The sequence below is a fragment of the Protopterus annectens genome, chromosome 16.part0, assembly GCF_019279795.1.
Source record: "Protopterus annectens isolate FY-2018-M chromosome 16.part0, PAN1.0, whole genome shotgun sequence".
NCBI lineage: Eukaryota > Metazoa > Chordata > Ceratodontiformes > Protopteridae > Protopterus > Protopterus annectens.
In genome coordinates, this window is record NC_056750.1 from 556,175,825 (window position 1) to 556,203,740 (window position 27,916).

Genomic DNA, 27,916 nt, shown 5'->3' on the forward strand with positions numbered 1-27,916 from the left:
GTGTTCCAAGTAGGAATCAGTCAACATCAGTTCAGGATTCTTAAGTTTGGGCTCACCTGAGTACCCAGGGTGTGTTTACCAAAGCATACCTGTAGCAGACTAGAGGTTTCCAACATCTGCAATCCACCCCCACGAAGTAGATATCTGGTTCCTGTCTTCTCTGAAAAACCTTTTAATTTGAGAGTGTATGCTAAATATGTTCCTGTCTGTGATAATAGCACTAAACCCATTTACAACCATCCCATCTCCTCAGTTTTATTGGCTGCAGCCTGGATACTTTAGCATCCAAATATGTCTTTCTCCAGACATGTTTCAGTTTTCTTTAGTACAAGGTGTTTGTTTCCCAAGAACTCAGTCAATGCATACTCCTTTCTGTCTCTTATAATTCTGGGTCTCATGATTACTGCTATTTGTCATACTATGTTCAAGGTATCGCATGGGGTACTTCAGTAGACCACAACAGTCCTGTGGTCTCCTTTGTCAGACCATATATCCTGGCTTATATATGTTTTTCAAGCTTACAGAAAAGTCTGGAATGGTGGATTCAGCTTCTCAACCTTCCAGGAAGAAGGGCAGTCCCATTCTGGATACCTAGTTCCTTGGTGGCAATCATCACAGACAGTTATTCCCTAGTGGGGGTGGTGCATATTGTGAGGAAAATTGTTTATGTTGTCTGGACCCCTGCAAGTGCAAATTTACATGTTGGCAAAATGGAAATGAGAGCAGTCCTCCTTAACCCTTCAGGCATTTCAGGACTCCCTATCCCAATGCTATCAGTCCATGGGACTCATTATCCCAGGGCTTGATAGCCATCCACTAGGGTAGCATTGCAGTGGTATAGTATATCAGCAAGCAGTAGGAGACCATTAATATCCCTTTGATCAAGAAGTCCCGAGGGTCTGGAAATAGGCTTTTACAGTAAATTGCTTTCTAGTAAGTAATCAAATGTCATGCTGGGGGGATATGCTGATGTGCTATGAGTGATCCATAGACCTCTTGGTGGTGTAGAAACTTTTCCATTGATGGGGCAAGACTTGTGACATTTTGGCTTAACCAGCTAGTACTAAATGCAATAGTTGTAATATCTAATTCTACTGCTGGTGAGATGTCACAAAGATGCTCATTTATGCTATTTTCCTATTTTCTGTGATACGGTTTGTGACTCCCGTGCTCTGGCCCAGCAATCAAGGAGCCTCAATCCTCACCACTAACACCAGAGAGGGCGTCTCATATATGAGGAAAAGATAACAAATACACACAGTAAAGTGCAGTTTCCCTTAAGAGCACACAGAGATCACAGTCAGTCCGGGGCTGGTCACTCCCTTGCTCCCCAGGTCCCCAATAAGACTCCCCAGTGGCACAACTGTAGGGTCTAGATCTCAGCCAACTGGGCAAGCTAAAATCTCCAGCAACCTGTCTGTCCAACCAGTGCTTTGTGTCCCTGCCCAAGTAGCTGACACACACACACTTTGAGATAAGAGGTTATACAACCACACAGACACTTCTGGGGAAGGCTGGCACAGTTTCTCCAGTTGTGCCCCTTTTACCCAGACTATACGGTAGAAATCACTGCCGCCACCCAGCTAATACTTATCAACTACTCAAAGGCCCTTAAAAGGGTGTCCAATTATTACTGTGCAATATTATTATCCCATTGGAAGTATAGCCTAGGGATAAAGCTATAGGAGTGGCTTTGCACAATAAACTCTATAAATATGCAGTATACTCCAGAGCTTAACTTATCTCTACATAAACCAGCCACAAATAAAGGTTTTAAAATATTTAGTAATAAATAATTAAAACCACAAGACAATATTTTTTACTGTGCAGTGCTAGTCACAAGTTCAGAGATCATACAGAAATACTTAAAATAAATCAGTAGTACAGTTCTGACATCACAGAAAACACTTAGTCTAAACTTTCTAATTCCTAGCTATTTATACAAGAAAACACACTTCTAAAATAACTTACTTACTTACATAGAGCATAAGGCTGTGCTGTAAGTTGGATGTTCATACAAAAATACTTAATCTATGGTTCTCACTGTTTAAATTGAAACTGCAGTCCTGCTAAACATTACATCATCTTTTACACTTTCCTGGTGTTCCCAGTCCGACAGGAACTGCATTTACATTCTTTTACACTTCGAGCAATAAAGGACATTCCACATGTAAATTCTGGTCATTAACTTTAGCCTTAAAACAATAGGCAGGATGCTTATTCCAGACTCATCGACTCCAAATTCTAACTTCAAATGAACAGACATAAAGTAATTTTAATTTCAAAGGATCAACAAGAAATGCTTGACTTAGCTTTCTTTACAGCAGAGGGCAATGTTGCCACATTGTTTTAAGTTCAACAAGCCTGTGATTCACATTCACATTTACAAATGATAGAGTTATGTATAAAATTATGTCTGGCTGGGCTGGAAGCCTTCACCCTTCTCCCTTCTCTACAAGTCTTCACCCCCCCCCCCCCAGAGAACTCAAGCTAGTTTTTCAAGTGACGCTTGAGAAATACTGCTTGAGAGGGTTAGGTCTATCTCAGTGTACCTCACCCCATTCCCTGTCTTTAGAGCCCATCTACATTGGCATTGCTAACCCCACTGTGGTGCTGCACTGACATATATGCCTGCAACCCCAGGCTCCATCTTAGCAAATTGGCATTTTGCTGACTGGCTCTATTTAACCATGTTAGAGGGTTGTGATCTGTCATAACAATGAATTTTCTTTCATACAGATAAGGCTGAAGTTACTGCAGTGCCCACACTATGGCTAGACATTGCTTTTCTGCAGCTGCATAGCATTCCTCCCTGGGTTGGAGCCTACGGCTGAGATAAACCACTTGGTGCTCTTCCTCCTCTGAAGAAATCTGGCTAAGTACAGCCCCCACCCCATGGTTTGAAGCGTCTACCTACACAACAAATTCTTTGCTGTAATCTGGACTGGCTAACACAGGGGGTCCTCCCAAAATATCTTTAAGCTTCTAGAATGCCTGCTCACTTGCTGGGGTCCACACTACCTTATCTGGCCTGTTCTTCCTTGTCAGGTCTGTGAGGGGAGCTGCTATGGTACTGCAACTGGGGACGAACTTTCTGTAGTACCCTTCTGTCCCTAAAAATGCCCTCACCTGCTTTTTAGTAACAGGTGCAGGCCATGCCTGAATGGCTTCCACTTTGGCAGGTTCTGGCATTATCTTACCACTCCCCACTCATTTTCCTAGGTAGGAGACCTCCGCCATACCCACCTGACATTTGCTCAGCTTAATGGTCAACCCTGCCCTCTGTTGTCTGCCCAGCACCTCCCTGACATACTGAAGGTGCTCTGGCCAGGAATGGCTGTAGATGGTAGTATCATCTAGGTAAGCAAGGGCAAGCCCTTCCTGCTAGGATATTATCTACCAGCCTCTGGAAAGTCACTGGGGGCATTCTACCAAAGGGCATATTTGTGAACTCATACAAGTCAAAAGGAGTCACAAAGGCTGACTTCTCTCTAGCACTGGGAGTCTAGGGCACCTGCCAGTAACCCTTGGTAAGATCAATGGTTGTAAGACACTTAGCCCCACCCAGCTGCTCTAGGGCCTCATCTGTCCTAGGCATGGGGTAGACATCTGACTCTGTGTGACTATTTAATTTCCTGTAGTCCACACAGACCCTGGTGCTGACATCCTCCTTTGGCACCAGTACCACTGTGGAAGCCCAGGGACTGTTGGCTCTTGAATCACCCCTAGTTCCAACATCTCCTGTACCTCCTCCCTCAGAGTCTGTTTGACTCACCCAGACACTCTATAAGGGGCCTGCCTAATAGGTCTTTGGGGTCCTGTATCCATCTGGTGCTGCACCAGGTGGGTGCACCCTGGTTTCCCAGTGAACACGTCCCCAAATTCCTGCAACACTGCTCGGATTTCTCGAACCTGGGTAGGAGATGGCTGCTGGGACATTGCTACCCCTTCCACCGAGGTGTTAGCCTGAGCCTCACTGAAGAGTTCAGTCCCCAGATCTCCCTCAGACACCTCCTGTAATCCACTGCAAATGCGTTAGCACAACGGCCTCCCTATCATGGTAAAGTTTCATCATGTTAACATGGTACAGTTTGTACCCCTGGTGTCTGCCTAGCAGTTCCACCATGTAGTTAACCTCACTTACCTTTCTTACCACCTTTTAGGGTCCCTCCCAAGCTGCTTGCAGTTTGTTGTGTCTGACAGGAATGAGAACCATTTCCTGCTGTGCCCCACAGCATACTCTCTAGCTCGAGCATTCCTGTCATACCACACCTTTTTCTCTTGTTTGGGCTTCTGCCAGGTTCTCCTGGGCCAAGCCCATGAGTTTCATGAGACTTGTCCTGAGGTTTAGGACATATGCCATAACAGACTCCTTGTGAGACTCGCACTCACCTTCTCAAATTAAATCTAGAGGTCCCCTCACCCTATGCCCATACAGCAACTCAAAGGGTGAAAAACCTGTGGATTCCTGGCGAACCTCTCTGTAAGCAAACAACAGATGGGGCAAATATTTGTCCCACTCCTTCTTAAACTGATCTGCAAATGCCCATAGCATGGACTTGATTGTAGAGTTTAACCTTTCAACAAGACCGTTAGTTTGAGGATGGTAGGGGGTGGTCTTCATGTGCTTCATCCCACAGGACTTCCACAGGCAAGCCAGCAGGTCTGACATGAAATCAGCACCTCTGTCAGACATTTCTTTTGGGAAAACTACCCTGCTGAAAATCTCTAACAAGCATTTTCCACCTTCTCTGTCTCAATGCAGGACAAAGCCACTGCCTCAGGGTATTTTGTAGCATAATCCACTATCCCTAGGATATACTTTTTCCCTGTGGAACGTGGGGTACTCAGAGTTCCCACAATATCCATAGCTACCCTTTGAAATGGCTCCTCAATCACAGGCAAAGGCATCAAAGGAGCTCTCACCTTGTCTACCTTTTGGCATTGCTCTCAGGTCCTGCAGTACCCAGTTACATCTCCAGGCCAATAGAAGTTTTGCATAATATGCCTTTTTGTATGTTTTATGCCCATATGACCTGCAAAGGGAATATCCTGGGCTATGGCTAGAAGCATCAGACGGTAGGCTTTAGGCACTACGAACTGCTTTACTCTCTCTCACCTTCTAGCCCTCCCTCAGGGGTCCGCTCTCTGTATATAATAACCCTTTGTCCCAGTATACAGATTCCCCCTTTCCTTGAGAATCAGGTGCCTCTTAGCTACCTGCCTCAGGCCTTGCAATGTAGGGTCTGAGAGCTGAGCCTGTCTCAACTCTTTCCTTATAACCCTTTCAGCTCCCCTTCCACAAGAAGTCTGGCATCCTCTGACAGTGATGCCTCATTGTCAGCCTGGGTACTACTACTCACCTCTACCTTTGCAGTCACTCTGTCCAAAGGAACATCAGTACCTCCAAGCAGCTGTGGCTCACCTTTAGTCTCATTGCTACAGCATAGCTCACTCCCTGAAGTAACCACCTCAGCAGTCCTGGCTGCAAGTATGCAGTCTGTCTGGGTCTCCCCCTGGCTACCAGACCACCATGCTTGTCTCGCAGCCTGACCGCGTGTAACTGCATAAGTAACATGGTACTGCCTCATCCAAATACTTCCAGGACATCTGCAGAATGGTAGTTTAGTACCCCTGTTGTCTCAACACCCTACTATTTGCATTTTGTTTTTCCCACTAACTGGCTCCCTCACTTTTTGTTCCCCACCTTACCTCCATGGACACCTGTATGCCACATGGGCCCCAATGGTTGCATTCAAAACATTTAACTCTAGCTCCTGGATGTGTACCTGGACTAGTGGCTTCCCCTGCTACTGGCAGATTCTGTTGTGGCAATCTGTGTTGTCCACCATGGGTTCCTTTAGACCCATAAGCAGTACTGGGGTTCCCCTTCCTGTGCAGGGTTGCCCTGCTTGCCAGGTATAGGTCTCCCTTCTTCCCCAACTCATCTGAAGTAGCACATTATCTAGCAGATAACCAGATCCTCATGTCCTCAAAGTGCTAAGGACTTGTTCCCTCACCAAAAGGTCTACCAGCACTTCAAAAGTGCTGTCCGGACATCGACTCACCCACCTATGGACATAAGTGCTCAATTCAGCAACATATTCACACACACTTTCATCCGCCTTGCGTCTATGCTCACGAAACGTTTTCCTATACGTTTCAGGTGTTAGCCTAAACAGTTCTAAAATACATTTCTTTACAGCAGTATAATCAAAACATGCAATGTCAGACATTTTGGAAAGAACAGTTACAGCTTTACCATGGAGTAAGGGGGTCAGGAACCGTACCCAGAGACCTTGGTCAGCTTCATACTGTTTACATACCCTCTCAAACATATGAATGAAGCTATCAAATTATCCCACTCTTTAAACTGCGGAAGAAATTTACTGACCTTTTGTGCTTCTGGGATCCAGTTACTCCCTTCCCCATTGCCTCCATGACTCTGGCGAAGAGTCAGCATCTCCTTCTCATGCTGCCCATGCTTTTCTTTTTCCTCAGCTTGCAGACATACGAGTTTCTCGTTCTCCTTACCCTGCAAACGTCGCAGTCTCTTATTTGTTTCTAATTCCACATGCCTGGCCTCCCAACTCAAGTCTCTTTAGCTTCAGCTGGATTTTTTAGTCCACTACAGAAAGGTTGAGCCGTCCATTCTCCAAGGGAATTATGTATCCACTGCCAGTCCGATTATCCTCCTGATTGCTGTTTTCTGATGCAGCTTTAACCAAGGCTGCAGTCAGGTCTGTCTTAGTCAGGTTTCCATGCACCAGTCCCCTAGCCTGGCACATTTCCGCCAGCTGGCTCCTTGTCAGTTTTCCATACTCTGCTGACATGCTGCCTGCTTACACTGACTAACTAAGCTAACAAAATAAATAAAACAATTGTGATCTGAACTGTGGGTATTCACTGCATGGCTGTTTAGAGTACACCTTCATATCTCACTTGTACACAAGCTACAGGATTCACTTTACCCACACCACTACACGCCTATTAGTATTTGCCATCTAATTAATATGTGTTGTGGATATCCCACTGCTGCCAAACAGTTGTGAGGCTATCCCAGCCACTGCTACCAATTAATATGTGAGGTGAATATCACAACCACTGCCACCAATTAATATGTGATGCCCATGCCCTGGCCCAGCAATCAAGGGGCCTCAGTCTCCACCACTAACACCAGAGAGGGCATCTCATATATGAGGAAAGGATAACAAATACACACAGTAAAGTGCAATTTCCCTTAACAGCACATGGAGATCACAGTCAGTCGAGGGCTGGTCACTCCCTTGCTCCCCAGATCCCCAATATGACTCCCCACTGGCACAGCTATATGGTCCAGTTCTCAGCCAGCTGGGTAAGCTAAACTCTCCAGTACCGCCTCTGTCCAACCAGTGCTTCGTGTCCCTGCCCAAGTAGCTGACACACACACACTTTGAGATAAGAGGTTATACAACCACACAGACACTTCTGGGGAAGGCTGGGAAGGCTGGCACAGGTTCTCCAGCTGTTCCCCTTTTACCCAGACTATATGGTAGAAATCACTGCTACCACCCAACTAATACTTATTAGGTACTCAAAGGCCCTTAAAAGGGTGTCCACTTATTACTGTGCAATATTATTATCCAGTTGGTACTATAACCCAGGGCTAAAGCTGTAGGAGTGGCTTTGTACAATAAACTCTATAAATATGCAATGTACTCCAGAGCTTAACTTATCTCTACACAAACCAGCCACAGTTAAAAGGTTTTAAAATATTTAATAATATAATTAAAACCATAAGACAATATTTTCTACTATACAGTGCTGGTCACAAGTCCAGAGATCACACAGAAATACTTGAAATAAATCAGTAGTACAGTTCTGACATCACAGAAAAACACTTAGTCTAAACTTTCTAATTCCTAGTTATTTCTACAAGAAAACACACTTCTAAATAACTTGCTTACATAGAGCATAAGGCAGTGCTGTGAGTTGAATGTTCAGACAAAAAATGCTTAATCTCTGGTTCTTACTGTTTACATTGAAACTGCAGTCCTGCTAAACATTGCATCATCTTTTACACTTTCCTGGTGTTCCCAGGCTGATAGAAACTGCATTTATATTCTTTTACACTTGGAGCAATAAAGGACATTCCACATGTAAATTCTGGTCATTAACTTTAGCCTTAAAACAATAGGCAGGATGCTTACTCCAGACTCATCAACTCCAAATTCTAACTTCAAAGGAACAGACATAAAGTAGTTTTAATTTCAAAGGACCAAGGAGAAATGCTTGACTTGGTTTTCTTTACAGCAGAGGGCAATGTTGCCACATTGTTTTAAGTTCAACAAGCTTGTGATTCACATTCATATTTACAAATGATAGAATTATGCAGAAAATTCTATCTGGCTATGCTGGCAGCCTTCATTTTTCTCTACCAGTCTTCAAAAGGTTCATACAGAAAGCCAAACAACACATGTCCAATATTATTTTCATAGCCTCATTTTGGCCAGTCCTTTCACTTTAGACCATCCTGTCCCATCCATCAGGCAAGTCTCATTCTGAATTCTCTGTCTTTGGGTAACAGCTTAGTTTCTTATCTTTGAGTAATAGATGGCAACATTTCCTTTCCATCCAGAGTAGTATAAATAATTGCTTTGTCCCAAAATCAATACACACAAAACTTGAAAAAGGACTCACATTTCCATTTAAGCCACATGAAAATGTTAGGATCCAATTTCTGCTTCACGTCAAGCTTTTCTGGAATACTAGTGGCCAGAATTTTAATTCTGGCCTTAGTCACTCCTCCATCAAAGTTCATCCAAGTCCATCTATGCCACAGATCAAATCTCCAGTATGGCTGTTGTCTGTCTTCTTCCATGGCTTTAAAGCTATGCATATCTTTCCTTAAAGGTGCTTTTCTTTTGAGACTACCATTAAAAGACCCAATTCATCCCTACTACCTTTACTGTGTGTTGTGGAAGCTAACTTTGCTTTCACTTGAGCCTGAAACTTGCTGTGATAAAATTTCTTTCTTGGAAGGCTTTCTTTTAACTATCACTGCCACCAGGGGCATTTCTTAGTTACAGGCACTGCTTTCACACCCCCCTTGATCTTTCATAAAGACACGGTTTATTGTCTACTGAAGTTGCTACAAACTCTAGCACCAACCAATGCATGCACTTTCTAGTTTTCTTCCTTCAGTGTTCTGTGGAACATGCTTCTTAATAGTATGGATCTTCACAGTAAGTTGAGGTTTTATATCCATAAGACCAAGTCTCTTAGAAAATATTTAAAGCTCTTTATCTCTTTCTCTAGTTTAGAAAAAAAAAACTTGGGTTTAAAGTTTCAAAGGTAATCCTAGCAAAATGGCTTGCAGACTGCATTTATTGAGAATACGATCTACCAATCACAGCCAATGCATCCAAGAAAAATCAGACCTCAGTCCCTCCACACCATAGGTAACAGTATCTGTAGATTCACCACTTTGACGCCTTAAAGAAAACATCATTGTAATGCCTTTCAAAAGGCAAAATGGCTCACAAATAGTCAGAGGTGCACCCTACGTCTCACTTCCCTCACCAGACCACCTTGCCAGCAGATTAAGCAATACAGTACCTATAACCTAAATCAACCACAAGAGCTGCCTCCACTCCTTACTTACTGCACAGAATAGGCTTCATGGTATGGATCACAGTTTCTTAGCACTAGCTTCCTGTATGTGGGAGTACCTCCCACTAAAGCAGTGGTGCACAATGTCTGGCCCTCGATGCAACACAATCTGGCCCCCAGAGTAACCAAACAAAATTTTTTTTTAAAAAAGTGAAAAAATGCTATGCCTTACTCCAGTCACGCAAACCTTCCAGCACGTGCTTACTTACCTAATTGACTGCAGTTGCGCAGACCTCTAATTTTAGCTGCGGAAGTAACTCTTCTTTGTTGTTTATAACTTGTAGTCTGTAAACAGTATGAACTTTCTGCAAGAGTTTGTAATAAGTCATGGCTGCAAGCCAGAATAAAGGTAAATGCAAAGTTGATGTAGAAAACAGGGAAGTTCATGACTGCTGTCTTAAGTAAAAATGCCATTCACCATTGTTAACTGGTAATGACTTACTATGTTTTGAGGTGACCCGCAGATGCATTAAGAATTTGTGTAGTGGCCCTTCCCATAAAAAGGTTGTGCACCACTGCACTTAAGATGTGATCATTCCTTTCTTACCAAGTCTTCTGTGCACATATTGAAATACCTTTGAATTATGGGGTCTCTTGTAAGTGCTGTACAATAGGTAGCATTGCATAAACCCATTCCCTTCCTTTACACCTTCAGGTTCTTCAACTATACTCTGATGTTCTATCTAGAAGTTCGCCCCCTAGTCTCTTCTGTCATCTTCCACACATTCCTTTTTCCTTGTCTTAACTTTTTCCTCCTTCTACCCTAAAGACCTAATTTTTGAATATTGTGAGTATTGTATATTTACTGTGCTCTGCAGTTTGTGGCAGTCATGTAATTTGCATTACAGTTTAAATGTTGTTAGTTTATCGTTGTTTTAATTATAACGCTGATGTTTTGTTTGTAAAACATTCTTCACTATTCATCATTAAACATGCACCCATTTTAGACTGTGAACTTTTATCTTCTGTCTATTGTATTTTTCAGGACTGAACCTGAAAACTGTTGATTTGGATCAGTATGCTTCCACTGGTTGAAAAAAAATAAGAAAAATGTATTTTTTTTCCAGAGTAATGGTTTTACACACTATTGCACTTGAGCTGAAAGTAGTAACACACATCTTGATTCTAGAACAGCCCTGCTTTTACTCACTCTCACAATATGTTGTAATACAGTGTAGAAGATGGTCTAGAAGAATTCTTACATTTTTTTTTTGTTAGCCACTAGAAGTTCTCTTTTTAGTCTTCTGCAGTGCATAGTTAACAGAGAGGTGTTGCTTCAGTTGTTTTTGTCTAGATGTAAAAAATGGGAGTCTGTTATATAAAGGTAATATCCAAACTCATGTAAACTTCTATGGGAGTTAAGGTATATCTACATAGTTCACTAAAATTTGTGTAAATTTTTACCAGTTTGTTATTCTTTCTGAAGCTCACAGTCCATTATAATATGAAAATATTTTTCTTAATACTGTTGCATGGTAAATTGAATAAAACAGCAGGGAATGTTTCAGACAGAACAGGGTAATAGTAGTTTACAAGGCAAGAGCTGTTCATATTCTGAGTACTCAGTGCAAAATTGATTTTTGGTATATACAAGAAGCTTGTCAGTAGATATGAAGTTTGAAAAAAGAAGAATTGTGTATTTAAAGACAGACACCCATTCCATTTATTTGCATGGAAAAAAAGCTCATCACTAGAATGACAGCAAAGTTAAGTATAGTAGGGAGTCTGTTATCCAAACTAATTGGGACCAAGGATAGTTTGGATAATCAAACTGTTCAGATAATTAAACATACATTGAATTGGATAAAAAACTTCTAAAATTTTCTTTTTTCCTGCACTCAGAGAATACACTTTTCAACCATTCAGCAAGTCCAGTGGATAATAACAAATATTTTGCACACACAAGCAGGCTATAAGTTCAAAAAAAAATGTACAAGCTAGTATGTATAGCATTTTACATATTCAGACTTGATGATTTTTCCTACCCCAAAATTTTGGAAGACTGGGTTTGGATAATTGACATTTTGGATAATCTATCTAAAGTCAAGTCTCTTACTCTCTACTGTAAAATCAGAAGAGGATATTTTGAGAGATCTGGATTGGTAATAATTATTGAAAACGCAATGAAAGTGTATTCAGTGATTCAAAAATTAAGTTGGATTTACTGATAAAGAAGAGTCATTCATATTGCCACAGAGGCAAATTTGAGTTGTTAAAGTATTGATAAAGGTGGATAGGCAGCTGCAACACTGGCCATCTTAGCAGTTGCTGACACAATATGAATGCCAGTTTTGTACTTGAAGCTATTGGATTTTTAGGCTAAAGAAAAATTCTGCAAGTTGAGCACCGTTATGGAAGAGGAATACACTTTCTTTACCACCCCATATTATTTCTTGCTTTATCCAGAATTCTTGAGCAAAAAAGTCGAGACATGCCTACACCCATTGCTGCTGTTGCACAGGCAGCGGTTTGGTTGCCTGGATGGCACCACCATTTCCTTCTTCCCAGTATAACATTAAGATACATATTTTATGCACATAGGGTGTGTATATTTTATAACCGAGGGTATTTGAATTTCATTGCTTTAAATTTCTTTTTTGGCAAAACAAATTGAATGTTTGGTATATTTTTAATTCATTTATTTTCTGTTTGTTATTTTATTACTGTCTGTTATGGCTTACTTTAATGTGTTGCTGTCTAAGTTTAAGAATAAAAGTGATTTGCTACATAATCCAGTTTGCACAAGAATTATGAAACTGGTACAGAAACACCAGATGTAGCAGATATTGCCAGTAGTAGTAGTGGTTTTGAAGAGAGAGGTGCCACCACGTTTAAACAAACTTCACAACTTCACTTGTATCTGCTTTGGGACCATATTTGTAATGTAATGTTCACATCTCACTGTGATGTTAGAAAAGGGGCTGATGGTTAGCAGTAGTGAAAAGTAAGGAAATGGCTGGTGATAGCTCTTCACTAACCTCAGGACTCGTATTACCTGCATCACTTAAATTCCAGTCCTGAGATCTCAGATATGGTAAACACATTACTGCTGCTATAAAAAACACAGTTCCTTAGAACTTCATCCCTCTTGTTCTGAACAGAGTCCTGCAGTCACTGCACACAGATCTGTTTTAAAATTACAGTAGAAATGTGGTGCAAAGTATTTTGAAATTGTTCTGAAATAGTTACTATATGTTGGGAAATGGTGTATGGTGATTGCAGACAGTGGTGGTGTGGTCAGTGCAGTGGTGGATTACTAAGCATAAAGTACATATGACTTTCAGTCATTTAGCAGTTAAAAATAGAATTACTTGGGAATTTGTAGTTATTAGCATGATTACCAGGGTGATTGTAGCTTTGCCATTGCCATTTATATGTATAGTCTGTATTGGGGTGGGGGCATGAGAGAGAGTTGTAAATATTTGTTCATTCTGTGATGACCCACTTAGTCCAGGGAGGTAGAAGCATATCCTGGCTTCAACCTTTGCAAAGATGCGCATAGTCACTCACATGTAGCTTGCACTTGTATGGCCTGTTTGGAGGATTGCCAAGTCACCTACCACACATCTGTGGGATGTTGAAAGAAGTAGGAGCACTCAGCAAAAACCCATGTGGACACAGAAAAGGCCTGCAGGGTTTCAACGGAAATCAATCCAGCTGAGAATCAAACTGGAAATCCAAGCAGCGTGGGGCAGGCATGTGCTACCTAATATAGTTATGAGTGTGTGCATTTTTGATGAGAGATGCACAAAATTTACTCTCACATCTTAGCATATGAGTTATTAGTTGTAACAAAGACATGGGGTAATTCAGAATTATGTACTTTTTCCACAGATGTCAGGTATGCCATTATGTAAGAATTGATTGAATAACAGGTAGATATGACTTTTTGTAGTAATATTCAATTGAATAGATGTTACCATGATTTAGTATTACATTGTTTTTGATTGTATATTTGAAAACATCTGTAAACAAGGTGATTTTAAGTGAGGGGAGTGTATGATACATCCATGTTAAAATTGAAATTTTCCATTACATTTTTGCCTGGTGAATCACCATGGCCGAAGTAAGAAAATGGTATTGTTGGTGCTTGTGTGTGCATGAGTACAGTTGTGGGTCAAGTAGAAGACCATTTGCTGTCCTATAGTAAAGCTACCTAACCAGCTTTTAGGGGTTTGAGTTGAAGGCAACTTACCCCACTACAACAAGGATTTGGATTATATTCTAACTAATTTGGGAAACTGTTAATACACATAGCGTGTAGATGTGTGCAAAAGAAGTATGTCATATGCAGCAGTGAGTAAGTGTCTCTTGTGCCTTAGAATTTACATTAGCTTATTCCAACATTTGGATAAAAGGCAGATAAAGATTGTGTTATATGTCACAGTTGAAAGGATGCATATTGACTGGAAATAAGTTAGTCATCACAAAGTCAAAACTGGAAAGATGTTTATAGCTGAAATTCAGTGCCAACTTCTGGGTGTTGAGAGATCTGTTTCTGGCTATAATTCAGACATCCCAGATTTGATTAGCAGCCCAGCAGTTGGGAGAGTTATCTGGGGGAGGAGTTGAGGTTATTGCCTCCTTATTTGCCTCTTGGAAGAGGGTTGGGGTTACATAATCTGGGTGCATATTTCATTCCAATTCCCGGTAGAGACCAGAAGTGGAGCAGTGACACTTGCGTAAAGGAAGTGATGCATTATAGTCGGTTGACATGCCCATACAAAGGCTCATTGCATGCCCACTCCTTGGGAGAGTATAGACATGCAAATCTGAAATATTGGGGCTAAGCAGAAACCCATTTGATGTCTTCATGGATGGAGCCATGCTGCCCTTTCATTACAAGGAATGAATGGGTGAGTAGTTGTGTGGGGAACAGTTCTTGATGGTCAACAGGCTTTGAGGAGCAAAAAATCTCCAGAAGAATCAAACAGCTGGTGGAACGTGGACAGCGCAATAAATTTGCTTTGAGATTTTTTTGTCCTAAGTATCATTACATGTGGAGCATTAATCTGTCATAGCAGCTGATAACAGAATTTGGTGGAGTAGCATTACACGTGGAGCATTCATCTGTCATAGCAGCTGATAACAGAATTTGGTAGAGTGAGAGCTTAAGAACACCTCTAAGATAAAGAAGAAAGCTACTTAAGAAACTGAGAGGGGACCCTGGATATGTATTCAAGGGGCTTGAATTTCAGAGTTGTGTAGGAGTAAACTGAGACAAAAATAAATTTGAGATGTAGTTTTTGAAATGGGCAATGGCAATTATAATGGTCAAATCTACTTTAAATACATAAAGACATATATATATATATATATATATATATATATATATATATATATATATATATATATATAAACACTTCATCTAAATCAGAGTATGAAGAAGTGATGATGCAAAATTAAATATAAGCTTCTTATCTGTTTCACAGACTTTATTCAAGAATTCTAGTATCGAGCACAGTTAGTATGGAATAGGCATCTCATTCTAATTTATGTACATCTCCTTAAACACACACACACACACACACACACACACATGAATATATCAGATAATGTTTAAAACATCTTTATTAATTCTCATTTTAGAAAGTGATGTAGGTACACTTACTATGTCTTGTTTTAACAAAACCATAATAACATTTTTCATGCAGTGTACATACAAGTTTTGCTTTTAACAGTTATTTACTTTAACATGTCATAAGTTGTTCAGTTCTTGCCATCCCTTTAACCTCGCTCCTCTTCTTGAGCTTCATTCTACATGTAGAGTTTCCCACAAGTTGTTTATTTCTATGTACTTTGCTCCTTCCCTTTTCTAAAGATTCCACCTCCAGTTCTTGCATCTCTTTACAGTATTCAGTGCTTTAGTTATAGTTGGTTTTGATTTTGATTTACATTTTCTAGTAATCGCTTTCTTGTCAGCCAATAGCATTAAACTATTAACACACACATACAACAGATCTTGAGGGCTGACTTTAACATGGACAAGTCCAGCTCTCCTCCTAGTCCAGTCTCTACTCTTAAATTTTACCTCTCTCCTACCCTATCTCACCCGACACCTTTCCTGATTATCTACTAATCCCACTCTCCTAGCAACCTCACATTCTCATACACACTTTCATAATATGCAACTGCAATTCCTTCTGCCACCCATCATATTCATCCTCTCCTGGATATCCTCATATCACTCTAACCTTCACAACCATCCCCACATAGCATCCACCTCCAACAAATGGCTCGTCTTTCCTATTTCACCCTCTCTATATAATACTTTATCATAAATTTAAACTCTTTAATCTCACACTCTCCCCTCTAAACAGAAATTTTAACTTATTACCTACCACCTCTTTTGCACTAAACCTGCTGTACCCCCCCATCACTCTCCTACCAGATGGGGACATCCACCCACTCCATCCAACCCTACCAACTCCACCTTATTAAATATTCAGCAACTCCCAACCTCCCCATCAAAATTCCTTTCCATCTATTATGTAAACCTACAAAGTCTCACAAATAAAATTACAGATTTACATGTATAGATTTTCTGCTACTCTCCTCACATCTTGGCCCTAACAGAAACATGGCTCAACCCCATACTACAAACTCAGAAATCCTTCCCACAGGCTGTAACATATTCCGGCAAGATAGACTATCCAAAAAGGGTGGAGGGGTAGCTATCTTGTACTCAGAACATCTTAACCTTACCCCCTCTCACTCCCCCTACCTGATTTCTCACCTGCAGAACTCCTCTTCTTCAACTGCCATCTTAATCCACATAAGAAAATTGTAATCGCATCCATCTATATCCCTCCTGGTAATAATATTCCAGTACTTGAATCTATCCTATCTTGGACTTCCCAGAATCTATCATAAGAATGTAAAATATATTTGTAAATATTTGTAAATACTTGCTTATATTTTATAGTGCTCTTTGTAGATTCCTATATTTTTAGTGTGGATTTTCATTTATTATATCTCTAAATGCCTTGTTTTATCTGTATTATTGTCCTACTGTGTTACTATCAATTTGTTGTTCATGAATATCATCTTTATGGAGCTTTCTTTCTGGAGCTTTTCTCCCCAGGACTCCATTGAAAACTGGTTCCTTTTGGCCTAATTGGACCATCCTGGTAAACCAACTGCAAATAAAAAAAATAAAAATAATAAAAATAAATGTCAACATTGACTGGAACAAACTCTCTCCCCTTGTCTTAGTATTAACCTTTTTGGGTTCAGCCAACTGATTTCTACTCCCACCCGTGTCAACAAAAACTCCATCTCCATACTAGGCTGGATCTTAACCTCCAATCCTAATCAGTACCAGAATCCCAGTACCCTACCCGACTCTTTAAGTGATCACCTACCAATTTTTATACAAAGGATACCACCTCATACCCCTAAAACCCATCTTTATAGAGACTGCTGAAACCTCTCAAATTTCAAAGCAGAAAAGTTCAACCATTTACTGTCTCTCATAGACTGGTCCCACGTGTTCAATCTTCCCCTAAATGAAGCTGTTCTTGAATTTAGCAACACTTTTCTAAACATCCTAAACTCTGTCACTCTCAAAAGGAAAATTAGGATCAAATCTAATCTCGCACCTTGGCTCTCCAAACATACCATCTCCACCAAGAAACTCTGAGACTCCACCTGGAAACAAAGGTCTGAATCTAAATCTTCCTCTCTCTTACTCAAATTTAAAGAACTAAGAAACCTTGCTAAAAAACTTATTGTCCAGGACAAGAAAAATTACTACCTAGAAGCTCAATCCACCCACACTTCTAATTCTAAAAATGTTGGCACTCCATAAATAATAATCTCCACCCAGGAAAACCATCTGCCCCCAACCCCTTCCCTGATAAATGTCCTGTCGAAATAGTCTCCCTAATAAATAACTTCTTCATAGACTCAATCCGCAAACTAACCCCTTCTGACACCAACCATTCTCAACCTCCCCACCCCTTCCACCACCAACCCCATTCCACCTTCCCCCTGAAACCTGTTCCCACAACCTATATAAAATCCCTTCTGCTGAAGCTTAAGCCATGCTTTCCCTCATTCAACAATCTACTCCTCCCAGTTTCTCAAACTTGTAGCCAAATACCATAGTTTATCCAGTATCCATCCTTATAAACAGGTCCATTAAAGAATTCTTAGTCCAAGACATATGGAAATCCTTCTGTACAATTCCACTTCATAAAAGAGGTAACTCCACTCACCCATTTAATTTCCACCCTATAGCCATCCTCTCACCTCTTTCAAAAATCCTAGAAAAATGCATTCACTCTCAGATTTCAAACACTTACTCCAGGAAAATCACCTCACTCCCTCTCAACACGGATTTAAGCCCCAGCACAGCACCTCCACTGCCCTTCTTTCCTTTACACAGACCATAGCCAAAGCTAGAGATCATAACAAACTGGTGTCATGCCTGTTCCTTGACCTCGCTAAGGCATTCGACATGGTCTCCCACCTTAAGCTTCTTAACAAAGTAATCTAAAACCAACAAGTAGCGGAAAAATAACTTGTAAACGAACAAACCACCACACAAGCGCAAATAAATCCCAGACCAGGTCAGGAGAAGACAGGTTTATTGTACAAGAGCGTAGGAACACGAACACAAAGCACACTAACGCTGTTCAACAGAAACGTTTTCGTCTTCAACTTTATCAAAGTTACCTCTGAATAAAGTGCACAGTAATTATATATTCCCCTCAAGTTTAAAACACCCAATCACAAAATACCAATTAGATTAATTGCAATTGAACATTATAGTTAAAAGACTTAGACATAAAATATAAAATCATAAAATCATTCAAACTCAAAAGTTGTTATTCACAGTTTAAAAATAATTTGTTATACTGAATATTGAACAAAGTATTTAATTGAATCAACTATTGAATAACCTAGAAAATAGTTTTGTTTAAAAATACTGAGGATTTTGTTGAATTGCCATGAACACTAAATTGGTTTAAAACACCCTCTAGTGGCAAAGAAAAAATGCATCTAATAAAATCCATTGTTAAATATGAATGTATTGAAATAACTTGATTTAAAATATATTGAAATAACTTAATCAGAAATACTTAAACCCAATATATACATAATTGAGATACAATAAAAAATTGAAATGTAATATAATAAAAATACTAGTGGACAGGTTTGTATCTAAAATTCCAATGTGTGAAAATCTACAATCTAAAATTGTAAATGAAAACTTTTGTAATTTAATATGCGTGTACATTTCAACCTTGTTTCTATAACTTGGATGCCCTTAATTTTAAAACTGGTGCTAGGGACACAAATTCGTTCAGTCCCGAGTTCCTACTTGCATCCAGTACAATTTGCCAGTATAACTCTCTATATTCAATAAGAGTTTCCCACATGCCTCCCCTAGGGTTGGGTGTTACCACTTCCAACACAAAGAATCTAAAGCGAGACATTTTACAAGTAAGGGTGTGTTTGTATAGAGCATTGGTCTCCTTCTTGATCTTAATGTCGTATAGATGCTCATAGATTCTTTGTCTCAACTTCCTTTCACTTTTGCCGATATAGAAGGAATTACATTCTTCACAAAAGGAAATATATATGATCCCTTTCGTTTCACAGTTTGCAAAACTGTTCAAGTAAAGTTTTTTCTTTCTTGCTTCTAGAAATAGGTGGTTACCACATAGTAGGTGTTTGCAGTAATTACATCTGCCACACTTGTGTAATCCTATTTTTTGTTTGTTTTTTTCATTCAAACCTTTTTCTAAAATATTCTTGATAGTTTTGACTTTCCGATATGTGTGAACTATTTCTTTTTCAAAAATGCAATCTAAATCAGACACTTTGGAAAAATTATTCCATTCTCTCGTGAAGATTTTCTTGATAATACCTGACTGTCCTCCATAGGTAGTGATGAGTCCTGCCTTGTATTGACCGTGACTTTTATTCTCGTATGTAGAGGTTGTCTGATTTACACCTTTTCCTAGTATTGGTGCAAACGTGTCGTTCCTTTTGTCTTCTACCTCTTTGAATATGTTATTAAAGAAGTCTTGTGGGTAACCCCTGTTGGTAAACAAGCTCCTTAGGAAATCAACATCTTGAAGGAAAGTTTCATTGTCTGAGGTCATCCTACTTAGACGCACCAACTGGCCTTTCACAACACTCTTCTTTTGGTGTGGAGGATGGCAGCTAGTGTAATGAAGGTAGGAATTAGAAAACGTATCTTTCCTATACACTTTGGATGTAAAGCTGCCATTCTTCTTCCCTATGTGAACGTCTAAATACACTAATTCGTCGTTGTTAAAATTGTTGGTGAATTTCAGAAAATCAGTGGTAACGTTCAAATAATCCACAAGTTTGTTAAAATCTTCATATTTTCCATCCCAAAGGAAGCAAAGATCATCCAAGAATCTAGCATATAGGAGCCATCTTTCCTTAAAGGGTGAATTTAAAAGGTATTGATTTTCCCAATATGCCATGATGATATTGGCATATGTGGGGGCACAATGTGCACCCATTGCCACCCCTTTCTCCTGTTTAAAATATTCGCCTTGGAAATATATAAAATTGTTTTTTTAACACAATTTCCATCAAAATCAAGCTGTTCCTGAAATCTTTGTGATTCATCTTCTTACTCACCACCAACATTTCTTCAAACCATGTCATCCCCACATTGTGTGGGATACATGTGAATAAGTCAACTACATCCATGGTTGCAAAAGCCAATTTTTCATCGAACAACCTTGGTTCCAATTTCCTAAGGAAGTCCCATGAATCTTTTAAAATGTGAGTTTGACCTTCAAGTACACACTTTACCTTTTGATCCACATACTTTGCTAAGGGAGCAGTCACAGAACCTTCAGCGGATACTATTGGTCTTAAGGGTGGATTAGTGTCGTTTTTGTGTACCTTGGGAATTCCAAATATGCATGGCACCTTTGGTTTGTCCACCCTTAAATATTGGTAGGTGTCCCAATTAATAGAACCTTCTAGGAACAAATCATAAAGCGTGGCTTGAATTTTTTGATAGGCAATATTTATTTCATTGATGGAGGCTCTAGAATACTTATCTGTGTTATTAAGTATTTCCATCATCTTGCCTTCATACTGTATTGTATCCATGATTACAGTTCCTCCACCTTTGTCAGGTTTCATAACCCTTAAATTCTGGTTGTTACTGATCTCTTTAAGTGTGGTGAATTCTTCTGCTGTTAAGTTTGGATACACCTTTTCTTGTCCCAACTTAGCTCTGATCTCATTCTCCACTTTTAATTCAAAATTCCTTAGTTGTGGATGTATAGGTGGGTTGAAAGTACTGTTACGTTTGAGACCAATTTTATTAGTGTCCGCAGGTTTACCTTTAAAAAATAGTTGTAAGTTTTTTTTTCCTAATAAAAAGCTTAATGTCCACTAGTAATTTAAAAAGATCAGTTCTCTGTTTGGGAATGAATGTAAAACCCTTTGAAAATAAATCAAAGTGTGTTTTATTTACAGTTGTACTAGAATAATTAAAAATGTGAAAGTCTCGATAGGTTAACTTATTATTAGTTTTTATAATATCTGTTGTTAATTCCACACTTTTTCGTTCATTCTGTGTGGTTTTCACTCCCTCCCCATGTAGTTTTTTTGAATTGTAAACTACCTTTTCCTTTTCCATCAACCTTTCTGATCTCCTTAGCTGGGGAAATTCTTCTGTGTCAGGGTGTATATCTAAATTTTGTTCCCCTCCCATATCATATCTGTTGTCTGTTCTTTGGACCAATTACCATAACCCCTTCTATAAGAGGTTTTGGGTTTAGGGTAACGTGCTTTATCAGCATACTCCTTTAGGTCTCTATTAATCTTACCCATTTTCCTGTCTTGTGCTTCCTTACATTTAAATTCAATGTTTTTTAACAGTTTATGATATTTATCCCTCTCACAATCAACAGTATACATCAAGTCGCTAAAAATAGCTTTGTTAATATTGTCCATGTCAACCCGCAATTTCAGCATTTCAGTTTCATTGTTTTTAATAATGGCATTCATAATCTGAAAACTACAATTATCAAAAATTGTAATAAGTTCTTCATAAAATACAGACCCTTCGAAAACATTGTTAGGGTATCTGCAAACCCTGAGTCCCTTAGGGACTATTTTAAGTGACAAGCAATGCTTTAAGTAACAGTTGTCCATGTCTAAAGTTTTATATTTAAAAAGGTAGAAATCCAAGTCATTTAACATTGATTTATAAGAGGCAGAGTAGTTGCCATGTACACGCTGTTTGCTAAAATCATATTTAACATTGAGTAGTTCAGTTACTCGCATTTGAGTACCTGTATTTAGTCTGTCAGTCCCTGAGCGTCTCCGTGTACCACTCCTATGCCTCTTGGAATTGTTTTCATCGTCATGTCCATCATCAGTGTCATTTAAAATAATGCGTGGAAAACCTTCAAGGCTGCAATTCCCTCTATTGTTCTCGTCAGAGGCCCCTGGTTGTTGTAAAGAATCCAAATTAACGCTCCTTCCAGCTGCTCCGATATCCTTTGGAACGTCCTGGTTAGCTGGAATCAACGTCGAGAGCGACGTAGCCATGGATTTGCTGATGGGCGTTAACAACTCGACCAGCTGTATTAACTGCCCAATCAGCTTCCGAAGCGCCCCTGTCTCAGAGCCCCTGGTACCAGAATGTGCGCAAGGTCGGATATCCATAAACTTGTAATCTAAAACCAACAAGTAGCGGAAAAATAACTTTTAAACGAACAAACCACCACACAAGCGCAAATAAATCCCAGACCAGGTCAGGAGAAGACAGGTTTATTGTACAAGAGCGTAGGAACACGTAGAACACAAAGCACACTAACGCTGTTCAACAGAAACGTTTTCGTCTTCAACTTTATCAAAGTTACCTCTGAATAAAGTGCACAGTAATTATATATTCCCTTCAAGTTTAAAACACCCAATCACAAAATACCAATTAGATTAATTGCAATTGAACATTATAGTTAAAAGACTTAGACATAAAGTATAAAATCATTCAGACCCAAAAGTTGTTATTCACAGTTTAAAAATAATTTGTTATACTGAATATTGAACAAAGTATTTAATTGAATCAACTATTGAATAACCTAGAAAATAATAGTAATTCCTTCTATTTCGGCAAAAGTGAAAGGAGGTTGAGACAAAGAATCTATGAGCATCTATACGACATTAAGATCAAGAAGGAGACCAATGCTCTATACAAACACACCCTTACTTGTAAAACGTCTCGCTTTAGATTCTTTGTGTTGGAAGTGGTAACAACCAACCCTAGGGGAGGCATGTGGGAAACTCTTATTGAGTATAGAGAGTTATACTGGCAAATTGTACTGGATGCAAGTAGGAACTCGGGACTGAACGAATTTGTGTCCCTAGCACCAGTTTTAAAATTAAGGGCAGCCAAGTTATAGAAACAAGGTTGAAATGTACACGCATATTAAATTACAAAAGTTTTCATTTACAATTTTAGATTGTAGATTTTCACACATTGGAATTTTAGATACAAACCTGTCCACTAGTGTTTTTATTATATTGCATTTCAATTTTTTATTGTATCTCAATTATGTATATATTGGGTTTAAGTATTTCTGATTAAGTTATTTCAATATATTTTAAATCAAGTTATTTCAATACATTCATATTTAACAATGGATTTTATTACATGCATTTTTTCTTTGCCACTAGAGGGTGTTTTAAACCAATTTAGTGTTCATGGCAATTCAACAAAATCCTCAGTATTTTTAAACAAAACTATTTTTTAGGTTATTCAATAGTTGATTCAATTAAATACTTTGTTCAATATTCAGTATAACAAATTATTTTTAAACTGTGAATAACAACTTTTAGGTTTGAATGATTTTTATGATTTTATACTTTATGTCTAAGTCTTTTAACTATAATGTTCAATTGCAATTAATCTAATTGGTATTTTGTGATTGGGTGTTTTAAACTTGAGGGGAATATATAATTACTGTGCACTTTATTCAGAGGTAACTTTGATAAAGTTGAAGACGAAAACGTTTCTGTTGAACAGCGTTAGTGTGCTTTGTGTTCTATGTGTTCCTACGCTCTTGTACAATAAACCTGTCTTCTCCTGACCTGGTCTGGGATTTATTTGCGCTTGTGTGGTGGTTTGTTCGTTTACAAGTTCTTAACAAAGTAACTGAACCTAACCTCTCTGCTTCCACTACTAACTGGTTCTCTAGCTGTCTTACTGACAGCCATCTGTTAGATGGCTGTCATCCTGCTCTTCCTTCTTACCTATAAACATAGGTGTTCCCCAAGGATCCATTCTAGGCCCCCTTCTCTTCAAAATTTTTATTAATAACCTTCACTCTGCTTGCTGCACATCTACTCTAATCCAATGCACAGATGACTCTACTCTTATCACTCTCTCCAACAACCCTACTGACCTCCACTCCCTGACACAAATCTCATTTAACACTGGCTAATCAATAACTATCTCATCCTTACCAAAAAATAAATAAATAAAAAAAGTTACTCCTCTTCCTCCCAAAAATCAATGGCCAATCTTAGGACATCCTTCTCTATCTCTTCCCTAGATGATACGATAATTCATGCAAACTCTCCCACCAAACCTCTGGGTGTCAATATTGATGAGCAACTGAAATTTGACATTCACATACAACAGTCCATAAAAAAGACCAACCAAAAACGCGGACTGTTGTACAGAAACAAAAAAATTCTTGCCTATTTAGTAGGATCTCCCTTGCCCAAGCCTACATCCTCCCTTGCCTTCTCTATGCCGCCTCTATTTTTATCCACCTCCAAGCAAACCTTTTAACTAAACTCAGTCAAGCATACAACCACATAGCTGAATTTGCCTGCAACCTTCCATACAAATCCCACCATTGCCTTACCCTCAAACAACTTCAATGGCTTGAATTTCCTCAATGTCTACCACCACCTCAGCTTCACATGACTTATTCTTTACTATATAAACCTGCCAATTGCCCCCCCTATCTACCTTCTTATCCCCATACAAACCTTCTTGATCCCTCCACAGCACTGACCAAAACCTACTGGACACCTACAGACCCAGTAAACCTATAGGCAAATTACTTTACAAATGTTCAGTGTCTCAAACTTTCAACAAGCGCCCTAATTATCTACTCTCTATCCACTCTCCCATTATTTTCAAAAGAGAGCTAAAGATTTACTTGGCCAACTCTCCATCTTGTACCTGTCACCCACCCCACCCAACTTCTCTAGATCACAATTTTACTTTTTTTTTATATTCAGTTGTTAATCATTGATTGTCCTTATTGAATGACTTAATGATACTATGTACATTATCTCTTTTATGTCACAAATGTATGTATTGTATACCCTTAAGATACTTTGTACCATATTTCTTAGATTTTAATGATTGTAGAATTGCTATAAATTTTGTAACTTATTTTCTTTATCTGGAGCTTTTCTCCTTGGGTCTCCACTGAAAATGGGCCACCAGCCCAGTGGACCAACCCGGTTAACAAAAGACAAGCAAACAAATACCAATGCACCAGCTACATGACTTCTGAATGCCCATAACATTGTCTTTACTGGTGCATTCAGCCAATAAAGCCAAACACCATGTGGCTGAAACTCTAGTGTCAAGGGATTACACCGTGAAGACTCTAGATTTGCTGGGTATTTATTGTAGTTTTTCTAAATAGTTTGTCTTTGTGACCTTTTTACCCTTTTTGTGTGACTGCACTGAGTTAAAAAAAAAAAAGATTATACAAACATTGTGTGTGTATATATTTATATACATTTTGATGAATTATTAGATCACTTTTAACACACACAACTTCATACACCATTTTAGCTTGACATCTCAAGCTTGCATGGTCATTTTTTGTTTCCAGTGAGGTAAAACCTGTCCATCTTTAATGCATGTCATTAGCTTCCACAGAGCACACACGAACTGCTGTTGTAAAATACATCGATAAGCTTTACTTAAACATTTGGGAACATATTAAGTCATTATGCTTTATTTTTAAATCATATGAAAAAAGAAGTTATGTACTCACCATAACGTTCAATCTGAGTAGTTGTACTTCATTTGTCTTCAACCTGTGTGTTACGGATCCGTATTGGATCCGAGCTGGCAACTTTTACTAGCATCAGCTCTGAGCTCCAAACTCCTCCCCTTACCCATAATACACCTCCACTGCCTTCCATCCCCAGATCGAGTTTCCTGAACCTTATACTGAGGACTCGACCTGAAAATATTTACTTGTGACCTATACTGCAGCCCGCAGGCTGATCATATGCCAAGGTCCTGGGGAAGGAGGGAGGGATGGTTGAAGACAAATGAAGCACGGCTACTCAGATGGAACATTATGGTGAGTACATAACTTCTTTATCTGAAGTTGTTTACTTCATTTGGTCTTCAACCTGTGGGATAGAGTCCCCAACTACTAAAACTCTCGGGAGGCTGTCATGGAGGGATATTCCAGAACACTGCGGAACCAAAGGGCACTCTCCTTCTGGAAGTCAAATCCAGTTTGTAATGAGAAATAGATGTATGAGATGAGGACCAAGTAGCTGCAGAACAAATATCATCCAAAGACACTAGACCAAAAGGCCGCAGACTTAGCCATGGACCTAGTGGAATGAGCTTTCACCTGACCTGGAGGAGACATGCCTCTGTCCTTATAGACCTGCAGGATACATGAGGAAATCCATCTAGCTATAGTGACCTTGGAAATAGGTTTCCCCAAAAAGGGTTTATAGAAGGATACAAACAATTGATCAGATTTACGGAATTTTTTTGTCCTGTGTAAATAGAATCGAAACTGTCTATGAACATCCAACGTGTGGAGTTTGTATTTCATCTTGTTATTAAAATTAGGAAAAAACACAGGCAAATTGATGGTCTGATTGATATTGACTGGTGATGCTACCTTAGGAAGAAAGGATGGATTGGTTCAAAGGGAAACCCTATCTTTGTGAAAAATCATGTAAGGAATTTTGATGGACAAGGCCTGTAATTCTGAAACCCTTTTTGCAGCGGTAAAAGCCACCAGAAAAGCTGTTTTCTAAGATAAAAATTTCAGCTCTACAGTTGCGGCAGGCTCGAAAGGCAGAGCAACCAGAGCTTGGAGAACCATAATAAGGTTCCCATGGGGGAACAGGATCTCTGACCAGGGGATGTAACAAAAAGGTGCCTTTAATAAAGGCTTTACACAGTCTGGAAGAGGCTAAAGAGGCAGAATTCTCGCCCACATGAAAATGAGAGATGGCAGCCAACTTAACCTTGACAGTAGAAGAACTAGCTCCGTGTTGAAAAATATCAGCTAGAAATTCAAGAATGGCGGAAATAGGAGCCGTGAAAGGGTCTAAACTCCTTTGAGAGGCCCAAAAGAAAAAATGTTTCCACTTGCTGCAATAAACCTTCCTGGTCGAAGACTTATGAGCAGCCACCAAAATAGATCTAACTAAGGAAGATAGTCCAGGAGTCCTAACAATCATGGGAACAGGAGCAGCCAAGCTATGAGCTTCAGGCTGTCCAGATTCAGATGAGTCACCCCCGAAGGGTGTGAAATTAAATCTTGAATGGGATCTAGGATCAAAGGTGGAGCCAGAAGGTGAAACCAAAGGAAGGGAAACCATACCTGGCGAGGCCAGAACAGGGCAATGAGGATCACTTTGCTCCCCAGTCAAGGAGCTTTCTGTAGAAACCTTGGAATGAGAGGTACTGGCGGGTAAGCATACAGAAGAACGGGAGGCCAAGCATGAGCTAGAGCATCTCTGGGGGACTCCCCTGGCAGGGGGTTCAGAGCAAAAAACTTGCACTTCATGTTGGAAGGAGATGCAAAGAGCTCGCAGCAAGGTTGACCCCACTCACTGAAGATCTGTTCTGCTACTGACAGATTCAGAAACCACTTGTAAGGCATCAGAATGGTCCAACTTAACCTGTCCGCTAGGATGTTGGCCCATCCCGGAATGTACGTTGCAATGAGAAAGCGACCGGTGGAGATCGCCCATTCCCACACTCTCATGGCCTCGCAACAAAGGGGGTAAGATCTGGTCCCTCCTTGTTTGTTGATATACCAGACCACTGACATGTTGTCTGACTGAATAGCAATCATCCCCAGAGGAAGAAAGTCATGAAGGGCCTGCAATGCTAGAAGGACCGCTGTCATCTCTAGGACATTTATATGCAAGCTGGTCTCTATGGGGGACCACAGGCCTTGGACTGCCCTGCCTGAACAGTGCCCCCCCACCCGAGTTGGGAGGCATCCGTGGTCAC

The 27,916-nt window shown here is 39.7% G+C and overlaps 1 protein-coding gene across 1 annotated transcript in view; it reads left to right on the plus strand.

Moving 5' to 3' along the window:
- NCS1 (neuronal calcium sensor 1) overlaps nucleotides 1-27,916 on the plus strand; it is a 1,842,585-nt gene that overhangs the window by 323,217 nt on the left and 1,491,452 nt on the right. The window lies entirely within an intron of this gene.